The following is a 17763-nucleotide window of genomic DNA, read 5'->3' on the forward strand; positions in this document are numbered from 1 at the left end:
ACTTATATATTGAAATGGGGTAAGTGATAGTTCTGTATACAAAACACATTGAGTATTAAATGAGAAAATGTACATAAAGACTCTCTACCAGTGCCTGACATCATCATTATTTAATACATCTACACTAGTAATTTTCTTTTTTCTCATCAATATACATTAAGCATATAGGTACGAGCCTTGACATGCCAGGATACAGACTTTGAATTTTTCTCTGTAGCAGTTGGGAGCTACCAAAAGTTTTTGAACCATAAAATAACCTAAGAATCAGTGTGTTAGGAAGATGAACCTAGGAATAGTTCTTAAGGAGACCAACTAAAAATAGATAAAATCGGGGTTGGACTAACACAATGATAATGAGAACAGAAAATAAGGGTACTAGAGAAAACAAGGCTTTCATATCAGATTTTTACTGTTATTTGTGTGTTTCATGGTTTTGTCCTGTTGTATAATCAAAGTATTATTATTAATTATGGAAACTTTGCTCTCACCCTGATTTAAAAACTGTTTTATATTCCTCACAGACCCTAGATGTGTTAGTGTTCAAACTTTCTTGTTGATGTTAGGCTTTTTGAAACCAATATGTACTGCTTCCAGAATTTACAATGAAACAAGTAATATCTTCCCACATATGAGGTCTGAGGTCAGACTTGATCCCAGCAGGATATAAAATACCTCATGAATTTTTTCCTGCTAAAGGAAGTTTTAAATATTTCAGATTTACTAAAATAACCCTTAGATGCAGAGGATGGAGAGTTTGTGCAGACAGCAACTTTCAGGCAGATGTCACAGAACCTGAAATATAAGCCAGTGACAATCTTAACTAAATATTTAGTTGGAGAAATAAAATAGTGAATCCTTATTTTGTTGTCAAGTATGTTTAACATTTAGCATCCAGTATCTCTCATGCTATTCATCCTTTTGTTTTTAAAAAAGATCTTTTGTTATCCTATTTTTCAAAAGTTATTGCAAATCTCACATTTTTTATCAGGATGACAATTCATAAAACATAAATCAGTTCAGTAACTTATTTCCCCTATCACACAATTCACTTTTTGTAATAATAATTATTTTTAAAACACATTTCAGGAGTTCCCATCCTGGCTCAGTAGTAGTGAACCCAACTAGTGTCTATGAGGATGCAGGTTTGATTCCTGGCCTTGCTCAGTGGGTTAAAGGATCCAGGATGGCCATGAGCTATGGTGTAGGTTACAGACACAGCTTGGATCTTGCATTGCTGTGGCTGTGGTATAGGCTGACAGCTGTAGCTCTGATTGGACCCCTAGCCTGGGAACTTCCATATGCCATGAGTGTGGCCCTAAAATAATAAAAAAAAAATACATTTCATACCTCTAACAAACCATCAGCTCCTAGGGCAGAGATGTATGTCCACATCTGGTTCTTCCTCCTTGACACTTAGCATAGCAATATGTCTTTCTTGGTTTGTAATTACAAATGAAAAAAATAAGATCAAATTAGAGCTGTAAGAGTTGAAAATAAAATCCTGTGTCATACTAGCATCAGCACACTATTATTTTGTTTAAATAAATAATGAAATAGATACTTCAGCTATTCTTTTTCTGTTTTAGTTAGAATCTGTAAATCATGGAATGATTATCCTTCATTCAATCAAGACATCTAAATAAGTCTCATAAACAGCAGTAGTTATTTAATAAAAAAAAATATTAGGTAGTAGATGAACATTCTGTAGCATTAAGTTAATAAGCTATGGGAGTTCCCACTGAGGCTCAGGGGTAACAAGCCTGACTAGTATCCATGAGGACGTGGGTTCTATCCCTGGCCTCGCTTAGTGGGTTAAGGATCTGACATTGCCCTGAGCTGTTGTGTAATTCGCAGATGTAGCTCAGATCCCGAGTTGCTGTGGCTGTGGTGTAGGCCAGTAGCTACATTTCCAATTCAACCCCTAGCCTGGGAAATTCCATGTGCCATGGGTGCAGCCCTAAAAAGACAAAAAAAAAAAAAAAAAAAAAAAAGAAGTTAATAAGCTATGAAAATGGTCCAAGTACTCCATTTTGCTTCCTTACTGTCAGTTTATTTTGGCTTTAGATTACCTGCATTCAAAAGAACATTAAGAACAATAATTACTACGTGAAAATAGTAGGTAACCTGTTAATTTAGGAAATATAGTACTCCTAAAGTTCAATTTTACATTCTAAGTGTACAGAATTTGTACATATCCAGTATGGAATTTTGGAATCTCTTCAACGTGGTGTGTTTTGTTAAAACTAGTTTAACAGAACTAGTACCTGAGGGCTCTTGTTTGTTTGTTTTAACTCCAGTTTAGGAAATAGAGTACAAGCCTGATGCATTGTTATGTTCAGGATAGCTATTTTGAAATTTATGTAATTAAAAATGATAAATAGTAAAGTAATTTTTGTTTCAGAGACTCCTATTTTAGAATTAAAAAAAAAAATCCTGAGAGAATGTCTAGTCCAACTTCTTCATTTTACAGAGCGGATTGAGGATGAAGTAATGTGAGTCCTTCCTTCCTTTCCTCTCTCCCTTCCTTCCTTCCATAAACATGAAAGAACAGATTCTGTGTTCAAAGACTGGTGCTGAATGTTTGGAGAGGAATGGCCCCAGGCTTGAGTCATTCATGAACCATGTCTATGAGACACTAGTTGTAGTGTGTTTGGAGGCACACAACTGAGTCATCACAAAGCTGAGATTATAGCTGAAGTCTCTCCATTCCTAGAAGGGCAGACATCCTACTCTGCACTGATGTCGACAGATGATTTAGAAAATACCTCTAATGCTTTCTTCTAGGATTGTTGACACTTAGACCCAGGCAAGGTAGTGGTTGCTAGTCACATAATGATGGCCATTTTTGAAAGAACGTGCTCATTTTCTTATCTGATAACCAAAGACACTGTTCTGGTTATGATCACCAAAGCTATAGAGCTACTCTTGATCTGATCTCTATCTATATTCTATATGTATAAAAAAAGAGTACTTTTACAAATGTGTACCTTTTTAACTGTCTAGAATTTTTATATATGCATACACACTCTTATGTATACATATATATGCATATATCTGAAAGGGAGCAAATATGTTGCCCTCAAAACTGCCTCTTTGGCATAGAGATTATCTTACCTGGTTATTTTTAAGAAGTCACAGAAGCAGGAGAAGCTCTGACATTCTTGTGGAAGTTACCTTTTTGTAAGAGATGTTCCTATGGCACAGGATCCAGCATTGTCACTGCAGTGGCTTGGGTTGATGCTATGGCAGGGGTTTTATCCCTAGCCTGGGAACTTCTACATGCTGTGGAAATGGCCAACATGATATAGATATACATGTAGATATGAATATAGATGTATGTGGGAAGTCTCTGTTTGTGAGAGTATCTTCCATTCTGTACCAGGAAGAAAAGGATGACTAAATCTCAAACTCTTATCTGGAGAAAAACAAAACACTGATTTACATCTGATAACAACCATTCCCTTTTTCCTGGTCTTTGCCTGGTAACCACCCATAACTGGCTCCCCTCTAACCCATACCTTTCTTTGTCTATAGCTGAAGAATGTATTTAAGGTGGTAGCTTGGGCCATTTTGTGGAGTTACTGAGTTTTCCTCGGTGTCTTCCATGTATACAGGAGGTCTCTGTGTTATTAAACTATTTTTTCTTTTCTCCTGTTAGTCTTTTTATCATGGAGGGATTGGGAAATCTCCAAGAAGGATAAAGGGAAACTATTTTTCCTCCTCTACTGTGTGTGTGTGTATATGGCATATGTATGTCTATCATGAAACCCGTTAATTCTTTAGGATATACATCTTACATGTACTATATATATTATTATATATAGTATATATAGGATATAATTTTATGTTTATATGTGTGTATATATATTGTAAGAGCAATGTGTTAGATGATGACATACAGTGATAATAAGTTTTGGAGCATTATATTTAAAAATTTTAATGGCCACACCCATAGCATATAGAAGTTTCTAGGCCAGGGATCAAATATGCGCTACAGTTTTGACCTACACCATAGCTGCGGCAACCCGGATCCTTCACCCACAGCCTCGGCCAGGGATTGAACTCTCAATTCCACTGTGACCCAGGCCACTGCAGTTGGATTATTAACCCATTGAACCACAACAGGAGCGCCTTAAATACATTTTTAAAACTTATTTAGAAAGAATCAGAGCACTGAGGCAAAGATGGATATCCTGCTTTCTTATATGAAGTTTTATTTTGACCATGCCCGCAGCATGTGGAAGTTCCCATTCCAGTAACTGAACCCATGCCACAGCAGCAATCTGAGACACTGAAGTGACAACGTCAGATCCTTAACCCATGGTGCCACAAGGAACTCCCTAACATCGTTTTTGTAACAGTAAATGATATAAGAGCACATGCTGACTCAGACGCTCCTCTTCTAGCTGTAACCCTCATCCCTTAAAATTGCTTGTTTTCCAGTCTGTATCCTCTGTGAAGGTAGGAATATGTCTGTGTTGATCATCATCTTATCACCATGGTGCTAGTAAATAAGTGTTAAGTGAAAGAATGCTTCTTGTTTTGGATGAATGTCTGTGAAGTGTCTTTTGTGGCCTTCTCACTCTTTTAGGACATTCAAGAGGATCCTTCCAGACAACATGGGAAGTGTTTGATCAGCTTTCTTTTTATTTGAGTTTACCCTGTGACAAATTGTTGTTTCTATCAATTTTGGAATAATATTATCATTCAAGAATCCTAAACTAGAGATAGATTAATTTGAAGGCAACTTGCACTCATGCACTATCTGTAACTCATTTGTAAAGAAAGGCTTTTGTTAGTAACAGCTATTTTAAAATTAAAAAAAAATTATAACCTAAACATTGTTAAAAGTTATTGAGTAGTATTTGCTGTTCATTACCCTGAACAATTTGTTCAGAGTAGCTTGTAGAAAGGTTGAAGCTCTCTGGGGGTGGGTATCTTAACTGCACACCCCTGTACCCCCACACCCCCAACCCCACCCACCTGCCAAAATGTTAAGTAAATAGGTGGATTATGTGGGCAAATATGGGTCTTTTCCACACTTTCAAAATCTGAAACTCTGGTACAAAATGCTGTCAAACCATTCAACTATAGTGTAGACCTTAATCCAAAATAAATGTCCTTGTCAAAAGCATTCAAACAGTTTACTTTGCAGTCACTGTTTTGTTGTTTATAGTTCTTTGTCTGTAGGAGGTGGCCTTATGTAAAATGTTGTCACTTTCCATTCATCATCTGGGTGTGAACAAAGAAAAAGAGATAACATTTTTACACAATATCATGCTTTCTGGATGTGATCACCTTTAATAATAGAAACCAAAAGAAATATTTCCCAATATATTCATCATAATTCTACCAGGAAGCAGATGTGCAGTTTTTTCCCCCTCTTAATCATGTATTTATTTATGCATTATATCTTTCAGTTGTGGATATTTTCCTGTAGAGGGAAATTCCATCCTTCCTGGAATAATAATTCCCCAAGTTCTATGAGCAGTTTTTTTAAATCGATGAGTTGATGTGAAAATACACTATCCTTTCTTAAACGTATTGGTCTTTTGACTGTATCTCTATACAAGTAGAGCTTGAGTGCTTATAACTCGTCCTGAGGATATTTCTGTGGTGTGTTGAGTGCTTCTAACTCTTCCTGAGGATATTTCTGTGGTGTTGTGTGTGTGTGTGTGTGCGCGCGCGTGTGTGTGTGTGATATATATACATATATACACAAACACAAATCCAGGGAATTTTCAGGGAAAATAACCATTCCTATTAAATAGAAACAAATTGATCTCCAACAGTAGTATCGTCTTCATGGAAAATTATAATATTTAAAGTTGAAAATTTATAGAAAGCCTTCTATCTTTCAAACTCTTTCATTTCTTTTCTTTACTCCTTCTGAAATGACTTGCTGTCTCCATCAGAACATCTCACCCCTGACTCTCCTCCATCTTTCCAGAATCTTTTGGTTTTTTCTTGTCCATGTATCCAGTTTAGAAGTGCACCTCAGGCATTTCAAACAGAAAAACTGCATTCTGCCTAAATTTGCAGCTCTGATTAAACCCCTAACTTGGGATCTTCCATACCTGTGGCCCTGTGGCCATAAAAAGGAAAAAAAAAAAAAAAAGGTCTTATAGAAAAATATATAATCTAAGGAAAATTAAAAATGGTGTTAAGTAATATGAGTATGTATATATATGGTGTGTGTGTGTATGTGTGTATGTGAAATCTTGTACTAAATAAAAGTGAAAGCAACATCATTCTAACTCATGGTTATTAAACCTGTTCATGTTGCTAACCATCTTCTTGGTACCTTCCTTTGTTGATTAAAAAAATTACTGAATATGTGATATACTCAGGTATATGTTTATATAATTTTATGTTATGGAGTCCGTATACCTTTTAAAATTTGTGAACCAGTTTGCATTTTCCCTTGAGTGTGTATGTATATATGGGAAAATGCAAACTGGTTCACAAATTTTTAAGGTATACAGTCTCCCTCTCTCTCTCCCTCTCTTTCTCCCTCTCTATATATGTATATATTTCTCCAACATATCCTCTCTCCATAAATTGAGACATCTTATAACACGCAGTTACTCTTATTTTATATGAGAACAGGCTCAGAAATAGTTGATGCAATTTTGTTTAAAGGGAATGACCTGAAGTCGACTTAAATATGAATATTAAAAAATTGCTATAATGGAGTTCCCATTGTGGTGCAGTGGAAATGAATCTGACTAGGAACCATGAGGTTGAGGGTTCGATCCCTAGGGTCGCTCAGTGGGTTAAGGATCTGGCGTTGCTGTGGCTGTGGCGCAGGCCGGCAGCTATAGCTCTGATTAGACCCCTAGCCTGGGAACCTCCACATACTGCAAGTGTGGCCCTAAAAAGCAAAAAAGAAAAAAATTCTATACATATGCATCAAGTTATTGAAAAATTGCAAGTAATGAAACCATTTTGAGAAAGATATGATTTTCTCCTGATACTGCGATACTGTGATCCTTTCTTCATCATCTGTACTCTAACGCCGTTGTTGTCATCCATTCGCTCCCCAGAATGATGGCAGGATCCAGTTTAAGTGCCTTAAATTGGTATGATTTGACTGTAATCAAACTTTGCAGCTTAGATCACAGTTATTTTAGCCACATGATATTAGAATATATTACCTCTTTTCTCATGCTTTATAATATGTATCTCCTGAAATATTACATTTTAAATTCCAGCTTAACCGATATCCATACTAGGAAATTTTCATAGATTCCCCTCCATTCAGTAAGTTATTTTTAATGACTTAATTCATACTTTATATCTCTTTCTTACATTCTGCATAAATTACAGTTGTTTGTATACATGTTTCTTTTCAATATGCTGTTATTATTCCCTTGAGTAAAGGACCACATAATACTGACCAGCTACAGCCAAAGTATGCATTGAATCTTAAATGGTTTCTAAGTTCTAAAGTCAAATATTTAAAGTTAAAATTGCATCTTGTTGGAGTTCCCGTCGTGGCACAGCAGAAACAAATCCGACTAGGAACCATGAGGTTGTGGGTTCAATCCCTGGCCTCCATCAGTGGGTTAAGGATCCAACGTTGCCATGAGCTGTAGTGTAGGTCACAGGTGCAGCTTGGATCTGGCCTTTCTGTGGCTCTGGCGTAGGCTGGCAGCTGTTGCTCCGATAGACCCCTAGCCTGGGAACCTCTATATCCTGCAGGTACACCCCTAAGAAGACAAAAGACAATAAAATAAAGTAAAATAAAATAATAAAATAAAATAAAATTTCATCTGGCCAATATTATCCTGAAAAGTCATTAAAATAATATACAAAATGTATTATACAGCATTTGTATATCACATTAGGAGCTGACATTCAGTCTCTCAATAATGTATTACAGTGGAAGTTTTCCTTCTACATTGGATCACTGTTTTTTCACACAGAGGAAGTAATTGACATATTTAGAGGCTGTGTTGTATGAAAAAATCCATGCCTCTTTAAGTATGAAAATCAAAGACAGCTTGATGAGATGCTTAGACTATGAGAACTGAGAATGACTAAGGGGATTTCTTTTTCCTTAAAATATTTTAAAAAGCTAACTAGTCTAAAAATTCTGTCTTCTTGATTGTCATGAAATTTGGTTGCCTACTTTCACAAGGATTTGGATAGGTAGATAGAAACTTGGGTTGAAAGATACTAGTTTGGGGGACTATTTCAAACTTAAAAAATTCTGTGTACCAGAGCCAACAACAGACTGAAAATGTAACCTATTAAATGGGAGAAATAATTGCAAATCATCTGTCTGAATAGGGTTAATATCCAGAATATATAAAAGACTCCCACAACTTAATAACAAAATAAAACCAAACCAATTGAAAAAATGAGCAAAGGACTCGCATAGATATTCATTCAAAGATTTGGAAATAGCCAATAAGCATTCGAAAAGATGTTTAACATCAGTAACCATTAGAGAGATGTAAATCAAAACCACCATGAGTTATCACTTAACATCTATTAAGATGGCTACTGTCCAGACATCAGAAAATAACAAGGATTGATGAGGATATAGAGAAATTGGAATCCTTGTACCTGGTTGGTGAGAATGTAAAAGGATCTGGCTGCTTAGGAAAACAATACAGAGTTTTCATCAAAAAAATTGAAAATATAATTACCATATGATCCAGCAATTCTACTTCTGCATATATATATCAAAGACTTGAAAACAGCATCACAAAGAAATATTTGCAAACCCAAGTTTATTGTGGCATTATTTGTAATGGCCAAGAGTTGGAAATGATGCAAATGTCCATTAGGGGATAAATGGACAAACAAAATATAGTGTATATATGTAATGGTTAGCTTTAAAAAGAAGAAGAAAATACTGTCACATGTCACAACATGCATGAACCCTGAGGATATTTTGCTAAGTGAAATAATCCAGTCACAAAACCAAAAAATAGTGTATGATTCCACTTCTGTGAAGTATCTAAGTAGTTTGAAACAGGAAAGTGGAATTGTGGTTTCAGGGGCTGGAGGGAGGGAGAAATGGGGAATTATTCAATGGGTATAGAGTTTCAGTTTTGTAAAAGTTCTGGAGATCTATTCCACAGTAGTGTGAATCTCTATAACAATGCTGAGTTATATGCTTGAAAATGGTTTAAGATGATACATTTCATGTTACATGCTTTTTACCAAAATCAAAAATGATTTAAGACGACTAGTTTAAATTTAGGATGATTGGCATCAAGTGATGTAGTGGCTCAGTTAAATTATTATTTAAGAAAGGCTTCACAATAGAAATATTGCTAAAAGGGTATATGTTTATTCTGGTAGACGTTCATTCTAATCTATGCTCTGCTACTGACCTGAAGGGCTAGCTTAATTTCTCTGAGCATCAGTTTCATCACACGCTAATTTGGATTAAAAATTATCTACCTGCAGAAGTGTGAAATGAAGTGCATTGAGTTTAGTACATACTAAGCATTCAGAAAATGTTTATCATTATTGTGCTTATTGATAGTTCCATTTAAAAAATAAACATTTATAACTCATAGTGTAAGTTAAAGTCTTCTTAGAACAGGCATCTGTCACTAGTTTCAATTTATCTTTGGAAGATAGGCAATACTTCCTTTTTCTCCTACTATTTTTGAAAGGGCATTCAAAGATCAAATGCTTGATTATTTACTTGAATCAGGATTGAAAAACTTGGCTAGTTGAAGGCAATTCTGGGAATGAGAAGAAGGGTTCCTCTCTGAGTGATTGAAGCTGTATTTCTGAATTGGGTCTTTCAAAAATAATGGGGTTCTTTGCCCATTTTCCATGAATTTGCATTTTTCATAGAAAATTGCCTTGGATCAGATACATTTTAAGTAACATCTCTCATTTTTTCATTACTTTAAAAAATGCAGCCTTAAATAGTCTTAATCTCCTGACTCTGCTTTATATCCTTTCCATCGGACACTTGATTCTTTCTTTCCTTATTTATTTTCCTGTCACGTGTACAATTTTTGTAGCCTTTTTTTTTTCAGATGCCATTTCTTATTGTGGTAAATATACTGTCATAAATTTTTAGAAATTTAGCTTTATTTTACTGCTTGCTTTCTCATAAGCACTGTGCTCTTTGCAAGAGTTTTCTTGCTAAAGCAGGCTTCTGTTGTGTGTGGTGAGTGATATTTTGTAATTTACACAGAAGAGGAATCTGAGGCATTAAGAGATTCCATAACTTGCCCAAGTTCCTGCCTACCAAGTGTGAAGAATGGGATGGAGACCCAGGGGGTTTGATTCCAGAGCTCAGGCTCTCCACTGCTGCACAAATATTAGCTCATTTTCTTGGAGAGACATTTTCAAAGGCTGCCTTTTTTCCCCTTTCCTTTATTCTCTGTATGTTTTACATTCCAATTGATTTCTTTTAGGAAATTCCCCCTTCCGTTCAAAATGTAGATGAACATTTTACAGTATACTGCTTTCCCTCTCCTGTTCCTGCTTTTCTTACCTCATCTCTGTCCTTCAAGGTCACTAGCTCACTGCTGGGGATGGCCTCACTCTCTGAACCTTTGCCCTGTGGCATTCAATTGCTGACTCAATTCCTTTACTTCTGTCTTCCAAGGAGTCTGGGCATTTTAAATATTATTTTCCTTTCAGTTAGTTCCAAGATGATGTTTGCCTCTGCTAAGTATATTTCCTCTAAGCTACTGGAACCTTCTGTTCTGCAGATTGCTCCTTGGTGCATTTGAAATGATGTTGCCAAGTTTCTTTTTGCTCATATGCTCCCTTTTCAGTTCCTGGAAAATTGACAGTTTCCACTCTTTTTCTGCATTTTTCTTCTTCAAGTTTTGCCTTACTAGTATACCTTTGCCATATTGTTTTCTCTCCTTCCCTGTTCACTTTAGAATATCCTTTTGTTTTGAATGCTTGAATCCACCTGAAACTTCCTCTGTCTTTCTAATTGTGGCAAGAGTTGTATTTTAATTAACTATGACATGTCATTATGTGAAAACAAATGGCTACACATTCCGGAAATTTCGGCTACTAAGTTCAGTTATTATTTTTTACCTGGTCTACTCCATCTGCTTTTTTTATTCCTCTTATGAGAATTGTACTTTAATGATTCCCAAGAAACTCATGATGAGGATGTGGCTTTACACAAGAATCACTCTTACATGAACTCTAAGTGCTTTTTGGTGCTATGATTGAGGAAGTGGATCACATAAGAAATCCAGTGCCGTGGAAAGATCATAGGGCATGCAGTCGAAGATGCCAATCTTTGCTGTTGGCAGTTCTTGTCAATTTAACTTTAGCTTCCGCAGTATCTCCTCTTATTGCCAGCTTTGTTATTTGTAAAATGGAGGAGTAATAATACCTAACTCCACAGGTGAGGCTCCGTGAGACAAACAGCACACATGTGTTTTACACATTGGAAATACCTACACAACAGGTGTAGATTATTATTATATTTCACTCTCAAAGCAGAGATAACAGTCAAGCACAAAAAATTTTAAATGAAAAGGAATGGAAAACACAACTAGAATGGTATAAGAATTTCATGTATTTAGTATTCTATGGAGCATCAGGAGTTTTCTTAAAATATTGAAATCTGCACTTTGGGTTTTATTTTATAAAAGAAAACTTTTATGTGGCTCTGCGAATATTTGAGTGTATAAGGTTAGTGGGTAACATGTTTTGTTAACCCAAATACTGTAATCCAAAAATAATACCTGTGTGGATAGTTCACAATTTCTTCATTTGGTAGGGTGGCTATACCAGCTTGATTCACAGGGAAAACACAGATGGCCTGCAAGGACATGCAGCAGCTTGTATTATGGATGAAATTCCACCTGGGAATCCTTTGCTTCCTTCTGTAAGGAGCCATCTCACTCCCACAGGGATGGTGATTTCAAGGTTTTATATCTACCCACGTGTCTAATTATATATGTGATTTATTTATGGTTTAATCTTTAAAAATACCATATTGCAAACCAACACACAGAACCACTTATCCCATTTTATTCCCTTCTGAAAACTGATGAATTACTCTATCATTTCAAACCATTCATTACTGAAGCCTTTGCACAAATAGAATATGGAAGATAAAGCTGAAATTTTCCGTTCTTTGAAAATTAAGCTTGAATTGTTAACATGATTCCAATTTTGTTATTCTCTTTATTGATTTGTCTTCTAGAATTGTGGTAACCATATGAGTGGTCAAGTTGCTTGTATCTTATACCTACAGACTGACATCTGCTGTTTCTCAGGACAGTGGCTCTCTCCATAACAGGTAAACAGATTTTTTACTTGTATGTTTATACTTCCCTTCCTGATTTTAGAGATACCTTATTTTTTGATTTGTTGCAATTATTCTTTATAAACCTCTCCCCTTGGTACCAGGTTAAATAATAATGTTTCTCTTTTAGATTATCTATGTCCTTTCCCTGTTCATAGATAGCTACTTCACCCATCAACTTGTTGCTCTGCCAAGATGTGCTTGTTTAGAGCTTTAATCTTTTATCATAACTCCTTTTTTTCTCCACATCTTAATCATTCTTCTATCATGTCTCTGAACTCCTTCCAGCTTCTCTGCACCTTTTGGATAATGAGGTGCCTGGTTCTGAACACCAGGTGCGGTCCCATCACTCCTGTCTATGAGGGTCCCATTGCCTCCAGGCCTCTGTGATACTTTCTTTGCTTCCTGAGGTGCTCATTTGAGAGACGATGCCTGTCTCTACAGGCAGAGTCAGGCATGGCCTCATTTCCTCCCCCTCCTCCTGCAACTCCTTTCTGCCTAATTCTTTTTCCAGAGTGAAAATCCCAATTTCTCTCTCCCTCCCCCTCTCTCTCATGTCTTGGCTCTGTAGTGCTCACTATAACTCTGCTCCTCTTGTTCTTTATTGTTTTTATTTTATGCATCCTGCCTGACTTATGATCTAATTCATCTGTTTATTTCCCTGTTTCTCTCTTTTTCCTGATCTAACTCAGCATATTTTTCGTCCTACAGTTTTATACTTTGGGCGAGTAACAATCTCTGTCACAGTGATTGCATACACATCCATCTCTTAACCATGTCAACTTCTTTCATGCTTCTGTGGGAAAAAATACCCTATTCCCTTACAGTTATCTAATATATTACCTATTCATTTTTTAATCAAATCAATAAGTAGTTTAGCATTATTCTGTTAGGTTGAATTTTTTTTTTTTTTTTGTCTTTTTGTCTTTTGTAGGGCCGCACCTGCGGCCTACGGAGGTTCCCAGGCTAGGGGTCTAATCGGAGCAGTAGCCACCAGCCTATGCCACAGCCACAGCAACACGGGATTCGAGCCACATCTGTGACCTACACCACAGCTCACAGTAACACCGGATCCTTAACCAACTGCGCAAGGCCAGGGATCGAACCTGCAACCTCATGTTCCTAGTCAGATTTGTTAACCACTGGGCCATGACGGGAACTCCCTAGGCTTGAAAATTTAATTTTATCATATTTCCTCAGAATCGAGCTATATATTATTACTAATGCTACTCTTTGCGACTTAAAATAAGATTTAGTTCAGTTTTTATCATTATATATTTTGAGGAAAGATGTGAGAATTACAATGTCTCTGAAATAGTTAGTGTAAAATAATGGTTTGTGTGTCTTAAATACCTGGTAGTCCTTTCTTCCTTCACTCCCTTCTTCCCTGTCTTTCCTGCTTCCTCTCTCCAGTCCCGTAGTGGTTACTGAAATCCAACTCTGCAGGATAATGTGAGGGAGAGAATGTGGCACCATGATTCTAGACCCTGCTCTAAAAGTGTTAAACTGTGCAGCCACATCAGATCACTTACATGGTCACTTGTGTTCTCATCCATAACAAGAGTGGGGTTCAAACACATGATGATTTAAGTGATAATAAGATAGCATTGTGTTCACAAATTACTGCAATAATGAGAGAGAAATCTCAAATAAAGTTTGGGCCAGATTGAGAAGACCTTGAAATCTTGCAAAGTTGTTTGTAAAGTAACGAAAGCCTCCCCAGTTGCCTGCCATATGAATTTTATCAAAGCCTTCTAGAATCTGATGTGGTTTGTGTGTGAATGAAGAATGGAAGAAAGGGAGGGTGGAAAAAGGAGCTGGGGAAATATTGCAGTAGTCGAGGAAGTAGGCAACAAAAACAAAAGATAAAGATTAGAGCTGAGAGGAAATTTTGAATCTGGTACTATGGATTTGGGAACCAAATTTAAAATCAGTGGCTGGTTAGAAGTGGCTGGATTGAGTCTTCCCACCAGTAGTGTTTTCATAGCTCATCCAGAATCTTGAATACCCTTCTGTGACTTCCTGAAAGGGGGTACGAGAAACTGTAATTGTTACAGTCTCCTCAGTTGCTTCATATGCTTATAACTGGTTACAGAATTTTCAGGTCAAAGAGCTGTCATTGTTGCAGTAAGTTAATTTGGGGGTCTAGCGTGACTAGGAAAAGAAGAGTGACCAAAGAGTGTTTAATGATTCAAGAGACTAGGACTGCAGAGGGAAAAACCAGTGGCTGCTGTGAGGGGGTGAAGTGGTTAACAAAGCAGGTAGACACAGTAGGCACAGTTGGGGTGGATGAAGAGGCTCAAGTAAGGAATTTGTGAGAAACTAGGCATTCCAAGCTTTTGCTTACAGTAGAATAGAAAACACTTTCGAGTGAGATTGCAGATCAGTGTGCTTGGGGAACAGAATATTGTTGGGGAAAGGAACTCCACCTCTGGCCAGCAGAGATTTTGTTGTTTTGTTCTCTTTAGTTTTCCCCCAAGTAGCGGTGATGCATGGAAAGCTATAAATTAGTACTTTTTATTTACTTATAAGTATTGGGAAAGAAAAATAAAAAAGTAAATGGCTGAGCATCTTCGGGCACAGTGTAAACGACCCGGACATTAGCATGCTAGGGTGAGCACTTTAGGTAAAATAGATCGGGTTTAGGCAAACGTCAAAGAGTGGAGGAAAAAAAAATGTGTATATATATATATATATAGTACAGTGGGGACCTGTGTAGGGATACCAAATTGTCAACTTCTTGATAGAAGCATCTTTTTAGAAACTTAATCTACTTGGGGAAATTAGTTAAAAATCCTTCTGTTAATATTTTGAAAATAACCAGAATCTGGGAACTATGTCTAGTCCCTTATGATGGAGCATGATAATGTGCGAAAATAGAACGTGTGCATGAATGTGTAACTGGGTCACCATGCTGTACAGTAGAAAAAAAATTGTACTAGGGAAATAACTATTAAAAAATTAAAAAAAAAGGATAAATGAAAATGGAAGGGTCAAAAAAAAAGGAAATAACCAGAATATTTTTTTCAAGTTATTTTTATTTAGTATACTACACCAGTATTTCAACATTAACATCAAAATTTTTACCTTGTTTGATATTAGCATAATTTATTTACCACCACATTTTTAGTATTGCCTTTCTTTATCCATCTAAGCAAATAAAAGGACTCTTTGTGAAATGAAGAAATATTATCAAAACTGAGATCTTTTTTTTTTTTTAAATCTGACTTAAAATGTAGGCTTGTGTCAGGATAGTGAGACTTTCTCTATCTCGAAGTGGCATTTATTGTTGAAGCATGCCAACCTCTCTGCACAGTGACTTACTGTGTTTATCTTTATAAAGAGTAGAGTAAACTATTATGCATACTCACTTCCTTTTGGGAACTGTAGTGCCAAGTGTTAATGGCATCATTATTCCAAACAAAATGTGTTAGAACCATTACTTTTTGTGATAGTTTTATAATGGGAATTTCCATGCAGGGTTTGTCATCTACAAGACACTCACCTGGCATAACTATTTTCTTCTTGCCATCTATTCTGCTAATGATTTTCTTGGTAGAGAGATTGGTCTTTGTATGAAGAAATGTCAATTTCTTAACCTTTGCTTTATGTCTTTTTGAATGTATCCTTTATTCGCAATGAATGTGGGTGCTATATAGGTAATAGCTTTGGAGGTAAATTTAAACAACACATGAGTGGATGGAGTTTGCCCAGAAGTTGGTAAGCATCTCATAATTTTTCAATATTGAATTAGAATGCCATCAAGACCCTAGGTCTTAAAGAAAGACTTGTTTTTCTTAAGAGAGAATTTTGGAACTTTACTACTCTTGAAAAACCACTTATTCTTTAGGGTTGGTAAAATCAAGCTCCAGCGTGCTATGAAATCCATAAAAGTTGGAGACTGGTTGACTAAATTAAGAATTACTTATCTTATGGCATAATATTAGATATAAATATAACAACACCTTATTTTGTGTGTGTATAGCATGTCTAAGCTAATATTAATATAAAATATATGTCAGAAATAGGTGATTAAAAACTACCAATCTTTATTTTTTAAATGATTTTTATTTTTTCCATCATAGCTGGTTTACAGTGTTCTCTCAGTTTCTACTGTACAGCAAGTTAACCCAGTCACACACACACACACACACACACATATATATATATATATACTCTTTTTCTCACATTATCCTCCATCATGTTCCATCATAAGTAACTAGGTATAGCTCCCAGTGCTATGCAGCAGCATCTCTTGGCTTATCCATTCCAAAGGCAATAGTTTGAATCTATTAACCCCAAATTCCCAGTCCATCCCATTCCCTCCCCCTTGGCAACCACAAGTCTACTCTCCAAGTCCATGATTTTCTTTTCTATGGAAAGGATCATTTGTGCCATATGTGAGATTCCAGATATAAGTGATATCATAATGGTATTTGTTTTTCTCTTTCTGACTTGCTTCACTTAGTATGAGAGTCTCTAGTTCCATCCATGTTGCTGCAAATGGCATTATTTTGTTCTTTTTTATGGCTGAGTAGTATTCGATAGTGTATATAAACCACATCTTCCTAATCCAATTATCTGTCGATGGACATTTGGGTTGTTTCCATGTCTTGGCTACTGTGAATAGTGCTGCAGTGAACATGTGGGTGCATGTGTCTTTTTCAAGGAAAGTTTTTTCTGGATATATGCCCAAGAGTAGGGTTGCTGGATCATATGGTAGTTCTATGTATAGTTTTCTAGGGTACCTCCATACTGATTTCCACAGTGGTTGTACCAATTCACATTCCTACCAGCAGTGTAGGATGGTTCCTTTTTCTCCACACACTCTCCAGCATTTGTTATTTGTGGACTTATTAATGATGGCCATTCTGACTGATGTGAGGTAGTACCTCATAGTAGTTTTGATTTGCATTTCTCTAATAATAGGAATGTTGAGCATTTTTTCATGTTCTTATTGGCCACCTGTATATCTTCTTTGGAGAAATGTCTATTCGGGTCTTTTGCTCATTTTTCTATTGGGCTGTTGGCTTTTTTGCTATTGAATTGTATATGTTGTTTTTATATTTTAGATATTAAGCCCTTGTCACTTGTATCACTTGAAACTATTTTCTCCCATTCTATAAGTTGTCTTTTTGTTTTTTTATGGTTTCCTTTGCTGTGCAAAAGCTTATCAGTTTGATTAGGTCCCATTGGTTTATTTTTGCTTTTATTTCTGTTACCTTGGGGGACTGGCTTGAGAAATACTACCAATCTTTAGAAGAAAAATAAATATAACTGAATAAATCCAGGTAAATTGGACAGAAAAACCATATCAGGTAAAATAAAGGGAATTGTATAAGTGTGATGAGTCATGTTGTTCATTCATAATTTCAGCAGCTCAGGACTAAATTGTTGTTGATTAAGGCACCTTAGTTTTTTAATGAGAAATCAAACACTGTTTAGTTTTTCTGTGATAGGTGAATAGACCATTCTGTTAATATCACACTTTAATAATT

The 17763-nt window shown here is 36.1% G+C and overlaps 1 protein-coding gene across 2 annotated transcripts in view; it reads left to right on the forward strand.

Moving 5' to 3' along the window:
- Positions 1-17763, forward strand: part of SEMA3D (semaphorin 3D) — a 205474-nt gene that overhangs the window by 14472 nt on the left and 173239 nt on the right. Inside the window, exon 2 of one of the 2 annotated variants that reach the window (XM_021063476.2) lies at positions 12164-12259. The exons of the other annotated variant lie outside the window; for it this stretch is intronic. The gene's annotated coding sequence lies outside the window, so the exon portion shown is untranslated. The remainder of the gene's footprint in view (positions 1-12163; positions 12260-17763) is intronic. 2 annotated transcript variants of the gene reach the window in all.

Source organism: Sus scrofa, chromosome 9 (genome assembly GCF_054392235.1).
Source record: "Sus scrofa isolate SSC_HxYL_T2T_F1_AM1 chromosome 9, Sscrofa_HxYL_maternal_Yorkshire_Landrace_v2.0, whole genome shotgun sequence".
NCBI classification, from domain to species: domain Eukaryota; kingdom Metazoa; phylum Chordata; class Mammalia; order Artiodactyla; family Suidae; genus Sus; species Sus scrofa.